This window comes from Phoenix dactylifera, unplaced genomic scaffold, assembly GCF_009389715.1.
Source record: "Phoenix dactylifera cultivar Barhee BC4 unplaced genomic scaffold, palm_55x_up_171113_PBpolish2nd_filt_p 001655F, whole genome shotgun sequence".
NCBI classification, from domain to species: domain Eukaryota; kingdom Viridiplantae; phylum Streptophyta; class Magnoliopsida; order Arecales; family Arecaceae; genus Phoenix; species Phoenix dactylifera.
The window spans coordinates 45001-52607 of NW_024068958.1; positions in this window are offsets into that span (position 1 = coordinate 45001).

Sequence of the window (7607 nt, forward strand, 5' to 3'; positions counted from 1 at the left end):
TTTTACAACTGATCATTGATGCAAAGATATCAATTTGCACTTTGAATGTCCACCGATAGAAATATTTTTCTATCTCTTCTTAGTTGTAGTTAATTAAAAACAAGCGATCTAATTAACCCTAACTACTAAACAACCCAAGACAAGCGCTAAAGGTTTAATCTAGTAGCAGCCTTAAGAATTAGAGAGATCGATGAAACTAAACAACACAAACACAAGCGGTTGCATTTGATTTAGCCGAGTATTCTTCCTAAGATCTGAAAATTTCTAATGCAGCAAATTATTAGATCTTAGTTGCTTCACAGATTAGAGGAATCAAACAATTACGGATTTGATATCTAACCTAGCAGTAGATTGCAACGAATAATAAACTAGTAGGCCTCCTAGTCATTAAACGAAAATAATCATGAAAATATGCACAGAAGGACATTCGACATCAAAGCATGAATTGAACAATGAAAACAAATTCAGATCTCACAGTTTTATTGATTCCGAGGCTTCTGTTTTCTTAGACCAATAAAAGCTTTAGCCACGCAGAGCCATGGATGCAAACTTCCAAGGAGAAAAGAGAAAGAGGAGTCCTCCAAGAGAAAAGAGAAAGAGCCCCCTTTTCAGCCCCCTTTCTTTCACCTTTTTCCCTTCCAAAAAAAATCTCCTAACAAATATTCAAATCTGACTAATTACGAAAAATAAAATAAAGTCCTAATATAACTGGGAAAGTGGTGTTTCCAGCTAGGATTTTCGTGCATCAAATCTGGAAACTTCTGAAAATTGACCGAGTCAAATCCACGTATTGCAGGCTAAGGACGTGCAGCAACTTCGAGATCAATTTTGACCTTGATAAAGTCAGTATCTGTCAAAACTCAAAACATGAAAGTTGTAGAGCGTTTTCTTGGCTTTCCACAGCATCTTGAATCATCTCAATCAGAGCTCGGATGAAAAAGTTATGCTTAAATTACGAAGCAATATCGAAACTGTCCAAAATCATCCAATTAGCTTCGTTTTGTACTTAACGCTTCCATTTGCATCCTAAATCAAAATATAAGAATAATGAGTATATTTAGGCACAAAATAAGTATAAAAGACTAAACATTAAGAAAGAAAAATATGACATTTTGCATTCTCATCAAGGTGGGTTACTAGTTCGAGTAGCAAAGTAAAGCAATACAAGTTCACTTCATTTGCTAGGATCATACAAGCTCAACGCATTCCTTAAGAAATTGAATCTATCTTTACAAAGGGGCTTTGTAAAGATATCAGCTAATTGATTTTCAGTACATACATATTCAATCATCACATCATTTTTCATCACATGATCCCTAATAAAATGATGCCTAATCTCTATATGCTTTGACTTAGAGTGTTGAACAGGATTTTTTGTTAAGTTGATTGCACTTGTATTGTCACACTTAATTGGTATATTGTCCATTTTAATACCGAAGTCTTCAAGCTGTTGCTTAATCCAAAGAACTTGGGCACAACAGCTTCCAGCTGCAATGTACTCAGCTTCAGCTGTGGACAAGGCAACTGAATTTTGTTTCTTGCTAAACCAAGAAACCAAATTGGCACCCAAGAATTGACATGTCCCACTTGTGCTTTTTCTGTCGAGTTTGCACCCGGCAAAATCAGCATCGAAATAAGCAATTAAGTTTATGTCAGACTGTTTAGAGTACCATAAGCCTACATTAGATGTCCCTACTAGATATCTAAATATTCTTTTAACAGCTTGCAAGTGTGATTCCTTAGGACATGCTTGGTATCTAGCACACATACAAACACTGAATAATATATCTGGTCTACTAGCAGTAAGGTAAAGTAAAGAGCCTATCATACCTCTGTACAATTTGCAGTCTATACTTTTACCTTTTTCATCCTTATCAAGCTTGCAACTTGAGCCCATGGGTGTGCTGATTTCTTTTGCATCCTTCATCTTGAATTTCTCCAACATTTCTTTGATATACTTGGACTGACTGATGAATATGCCTTCCTCTGATTGTTTTATTTGCAGCCCAAGGAAGAAGTTGAGCTCACCCATCATGCTCATTTCAAATTCTCCCTGCATAAGCTTGGCAAACTCTTGACAAAGACTATCATTAGTAGCACCAAAAATTATATCATCCACATAAATTTGTACAAGCAATAAGTCATTTCCTTTTCTTTTAATAAAGAGGGTTTTGTCTACATTTCCTCTCTTAAATTTGTTTTCAATTAGGAAATTACTTAATCTTTCATACCATGCCCTAGGAGCTTGCTTAAGTCCATACAATGCTTTATGCAATTTATACACATAATCTGGATGTAAGTGATTTTCAAAACCTGGAGGTTGTCCTACATAAACTTCCTCCATTATATAACCATTTAGAAATGCACTTTTTACATCCATTTGATAGAGTTTAAAGTCCATGAAGCATGCATATGCCAAAAGTAATCTAATAGCTTCTAATCTAGCAACAGGAGCAAAAGTTTCATCAAAATCTATTCCTTCCTCCTGATTATATCCTTTGGCCACTAGCCTAGCTTTGTTTCTTATTACTATTCCATCTTCATCTAGTTTATTTCTATACACCCACTTGGTGCCTATAATTGAAACATTTGGGGGTCTTTTCATTAGAGTCCAAACTTCATTTCTTTCAAATTGGTTTAATTCCTCTTGCATAGCGTTCATCCAATTATCATCTTTTTCAGCTTCTTCTAGTGATTTAGGCTCTATTTGTGAAACGAAAGCAAGATAATTACTAGTGTTTCTTAGAGAAGATCTAGTTCTTATACCTTGTGAAGGATCACCAAGGATTAGATCCTTTGGATGACCATGTGCATACCTCCATTCTTTAGGAAGATCTTGATTGTTTGATGGAGGTTGATCTTCTTCATCTTGCTGATTTGTATCTTCCTTAACCTCATCCTCATGTTGTTTGTCTTGTATGGAGAATTCCTTGATTCGGTCTTCAAGTATACCTGCATCAACATCTTCTTCTTTTCTAGAAGAATCTCCATTAGTTTCATCAAAAACAACATGAATGGATTCTTCAACAACGAGAGTTCTCTTGTTGAAGACCCTGTATGCTCTACTAGATGAGGAATAACCTAAGAAGATCCCCTCATCTGATTTGGCACTAAATTTACTGAGATTGTCCTTTCCATTGTTCAAAATAAAACATCGACAACCAAAAACATGAAAATAACTTATATTTGGTTTTTTTTTTGCCTTTTATCAATTCATATGGTGTTTTCTTTAAGATAGATCTAACTAAAGCACGATTTAAGATATAACATGAGGTACTTATTGCTTCAGCCCAAAAATACTTTGGTAGATCCGATTCGCACAACATGGTACGAGCCATATCTGCGAGTGTGCGATTCTTCCTTTCTACCACCCCATTTTGTTGGGGTGTCCTAGGTGCCGAGAAATTGTGATTGATACCATTTTCGTCACAAAACTTTTCAAAGTGTTGATTTTCAAACTCGGTACCATGATCACTCCTAATTGCTTTTAGCTTAAAATTGAGTTCATTTGAAACTTTATTATGAAACTTGATAAAAGCGGGAAAGGACTCATCTTTGTGTGCAAGGAATGAAACCCATGTAAAACGTGAAAAATCATCAACAATGACAAGACCAAATTTCTTACCCCCTAGACTAGCAGTTCTAGTGGGTCCAAACAAATCCATGTGAATTAGTTCTAAGGGTTTTGACGTTGAGACTATGTTCTTAGACTTAAAAGAACTTCTTGTTTGTTTTCCTAATTGACATGCCGCACAAATTTTATTCTTTTCAAAGTCTATTTTCGGTAGTCCTTTGACTAGATCCTTTGTAATCAATTTAGAAATTAAATCCATGCTAGCATGCCCTAACCTACGATGCCATAACCAACTAGTCTCATTGACTTTAGGATTCATGGCTACAAGACATTGGCCATCCTTCATGGTGAGATCATCAAGATCTACCATGTAAACATTTCCATGCCTATGTCCTGTGAGTATGATCTCATTATCAATTGGACTACTAATTATGCATAGTGACGATTCAAATGATACTTTAAAGCCCTTGTCACAAAATTGACTTATACTTAATAAATTATGTTTCAGTCCATTAACTAACAATACATTATCAATAAATGAGGAGGATGATATGGAGATTTTACCGACACCAATGATTCGGCCTTTAGCATTGTCTCCAAATGTGACTACTCCTCCTTCTTTTGATTCCAAGGTGACGAAGAGACTCTTGTCACCGGTCATATGCCTTGAGCAACCGCTATCAAGATACCACATTCTCTTTTTATTTTCGGCTGCAAGGCATACCTGCAAAATGATCATGTGAAGCTCTTAGGTACCCAAGTTTTCTTGGGTCCTTCGTGATTAGTGTGGTTGGTTCCCTTAGGCACCCATACTTTAGTTATGTTTTTGGCTTTCACAAATGTACTCTTGTTAGTTTGGATTTTTCTTTGAATACAAGAGTAGACTTTATGTCCAGTCTTTCCACAATGAAAGCATGTAGGTTTTTCAGTTTTTACATCTTTCGCTTTTACAAAGAAATTCTTTAGATACTTTTGTTGTTTATTAGTTTTATAACCTAATCCGGCTTTATTAAAAACGGCTCTTTGATTTGAAAGAATGAGATTTAATTTTTCAGAACTTTGTGTGAATTTTTCAACAATTGGTTTGTACTTATGTACCTCATTCTTAATATTCAAATTTTCTTTGACTAGTTCTTCCTTATCTTTTTTAAGAGATTCAACATTTTGTGCAAGTGAGGTATTAATATCGAATAGGGATTTTAATTTTAGATTTAATTCCTTAATTACTGTTTTTTCCCTTTTCATTTTCAATACTAAGTTTTGAATTCTTAATTTCTAGGTTAGTAGTATTAATATTTTTAACGCTCTCCTTTTCAATTAATAGGTTTTCAATGTCTTCCTTTAGTTTTTGATTGGAGGCTTTTAATTCTTTATTTTTTGCTCCTAACATACTACAATCACCCATAAGTTCTTGAAAAGCTTCATACAATTCTTCTAAAGTAAAATTTATGGTTGGGTTTTGACATACCTCGTCGTCCTCGAACGCCATGAAGCATAAATTGGCGGTCTCTTCCTTCTCTTCCTCGGAGGATGATGTGTCACTATCATCCCATGTTGCCTTCAATGCCTTCTTCTTCTTCTTTCCAAAATACTTGTTTTGTTGAGGGCATTCGGAACGAATGTGTCCCGGTCTCTTGCAATCATAGCATATGATTGGATCTCTTTCTTTTTCCTTTTCTTTTTCCCAATCATTTCTACCTCCAAATTTCTTTCTTGGGAAGGGTTTCTTCCTTCTCATGAATTTCTTAAACTTCCTAACTATCAACCCCAAGTCCTCATCTTGGCTTTCTTCTTCACTCCCACTGCTCTCTTCTTCACACACACTTGAGGTAGCCTTGAGTGCGATTGTCTTTTTCTTCGGCAACTCTTCTTCATGTTGCTTCATCGTGAGCTCATGCGTCATCAATGAGCCCAAGAGTTGCTCTAGCCCCAAGGTGTTGAGGTCTTTGGCTTCTACGATCGCCGTGACCTTTGCTTCCCATGCTTTTGGCAAAGACCTGAGAATTTTACTCACAAGTTCCGGGTTAGTGTAGGATTTACCCAAGCTTTTTAAACCATTAATTATATCCGTAAAGCGTGTAAACATGCATGTGATGGTTTCATTGGGTTCCATCTTAAACAACTCATATTTGTGAACTAGAATGTTCACTTTGGACTCCTTGACTTGATTTGTACCCTCGTGGGTAACTTCAAGCTTATTCCATATTTCCTTAGCGGAACTACATGTGGAGACTCTATTAAACTCATTTGCATCTAAAGAACAAAATAATGAGTTCATGGCTCTAGAATTGAGTTGAGCCATCCTATCATCATTCTCATCCCAATCCTCTTCAGGTTTGGGAACTCGAATCCCATTAACTATGTGTGATGGTTCTTGTGGTCCCTTGACTATAACCCTCCACAAGGCATAGTCTTGTGCTTGAATGAAGATTTTCATTCTAGTCTTCCAATAGGTATAATTTGTCCCATTGAAGAGTGGAGGTCTATTGGTTGCTTGCCCCTCGGCAGGAACATTGTTAAAGGGTGTTCCCATCTAGATCTTTGGCTAAGACGGTTAGGTCTTTCAAGAAATATAAGAGCACCTGCTCTGATACCACTTGTTGCCCAAAGATGGTCACCCAAGAGGGGGGTGAATTGGGTGTTTTAAAAACCTTTTTGACTAATTTAAGATTAAAACACACAAATATATAAACTAAAGCAAGGATAAAGGGATAAGAGAAGACAACCACAAGCACACGGTTTTATAGTGGTTCGGAGCCTTCACTGCTCCTACATCCACTCCCCAAAGCGCCTTTGGGTATTTCCACTATAATCCAAGATTACAGTACGGTAGTTTTGCGAGTTCACTACCCAACTCGTTGTTTTACACCGGGCTCACAACAAACCCTAAACTCCCAATTTCTCTTAGGCTTGGGACGCCTTTCCCTTGTTCCAAGTCCCTTGACTTGAACAAGCACCACGATAAAAGAGTGTACAAAAGAATATAAAAGCTCTAGAAAGCAAATATAGCACTTATGAACAATGAAACCCGGAAGAATCTTTTTGCCGTTGGAAGCGTGGGAGATGTTGATTCTTCCAAGGTAGACCGCGTAGGGTTGAGTGTGAGCTTTGATTCCCGAGCGCGCGAGAGTGGTTGAGCTTGAAATCACTTGGGAGACTTGAAAGTACTTGATTTCCTTCCTTGGATGCACTCACTCCCTTGAGCTTTTCTTTCAAACTTCTCTCTTGAATGATTTTGCTTTGGGTTGGTGAAGAGTTGTTGAGAACCACTTAAGAGGTCCCTTTTATAGCCCAAAAAGCAAATATAGCCGTTAGAGACAAAAAGAGAAGGATTTGAAATTCAAAATCAAACCTGAAAAGCTGTCAGTCGCGTCCCAGGCGCTCCGGGGACGTCTCCGCTACAGTGAGAGACGTCTCACCTACAGGATTTTACTTTTTACTTTATCTGGGGTCGACTCGGCACTTTACGGGGACGTCTCGCCTTGTCTGTGCTTTTTGAGTGGGGACGACTCCGCTTCTTTGGGGACGACTCCGCTTCTTTGTCTCCGAAAAACTTGCCCTCTGGAATTCCCTGAGAGAGTCGTCTCCGCTCTTTCAGGGGACGTCTCCGCTTGTGTCCACTTTATGCGTGGGGATGACTCCGCTATCTCAGAGTCGACTCCGCTTCCTTATCACCGCAAAAACCATTCTCTGGAAAACGCTGAGAGAGCCGTCTCCGCCATCTTGGGGACGTCTCGGGGAGTCTCCTTTTTGCTTGCGGGGACGACTCCGCGTACAGCGGGGACGTCTCGCGCATATCCCTTGAGAAACGTCTTTCTGCCGCCACTGAGAGAGTCGACTCCGCTTCTGAGAGAGTCGACTCCGCTAACGCGGGGACGACTCGGCAGGTGCCGGGGACGACTCCAAGTGTGCCAGTTCTTCCTGTTTGTGCCAGAGACGTCTCTGAAACTATCAGGAGACGTCTCGGCTGTCCCTGAACTTTTTCTTTAGCTCAAAATATTCTTCAATAAATTCATAAAAATTGTGGGAACTT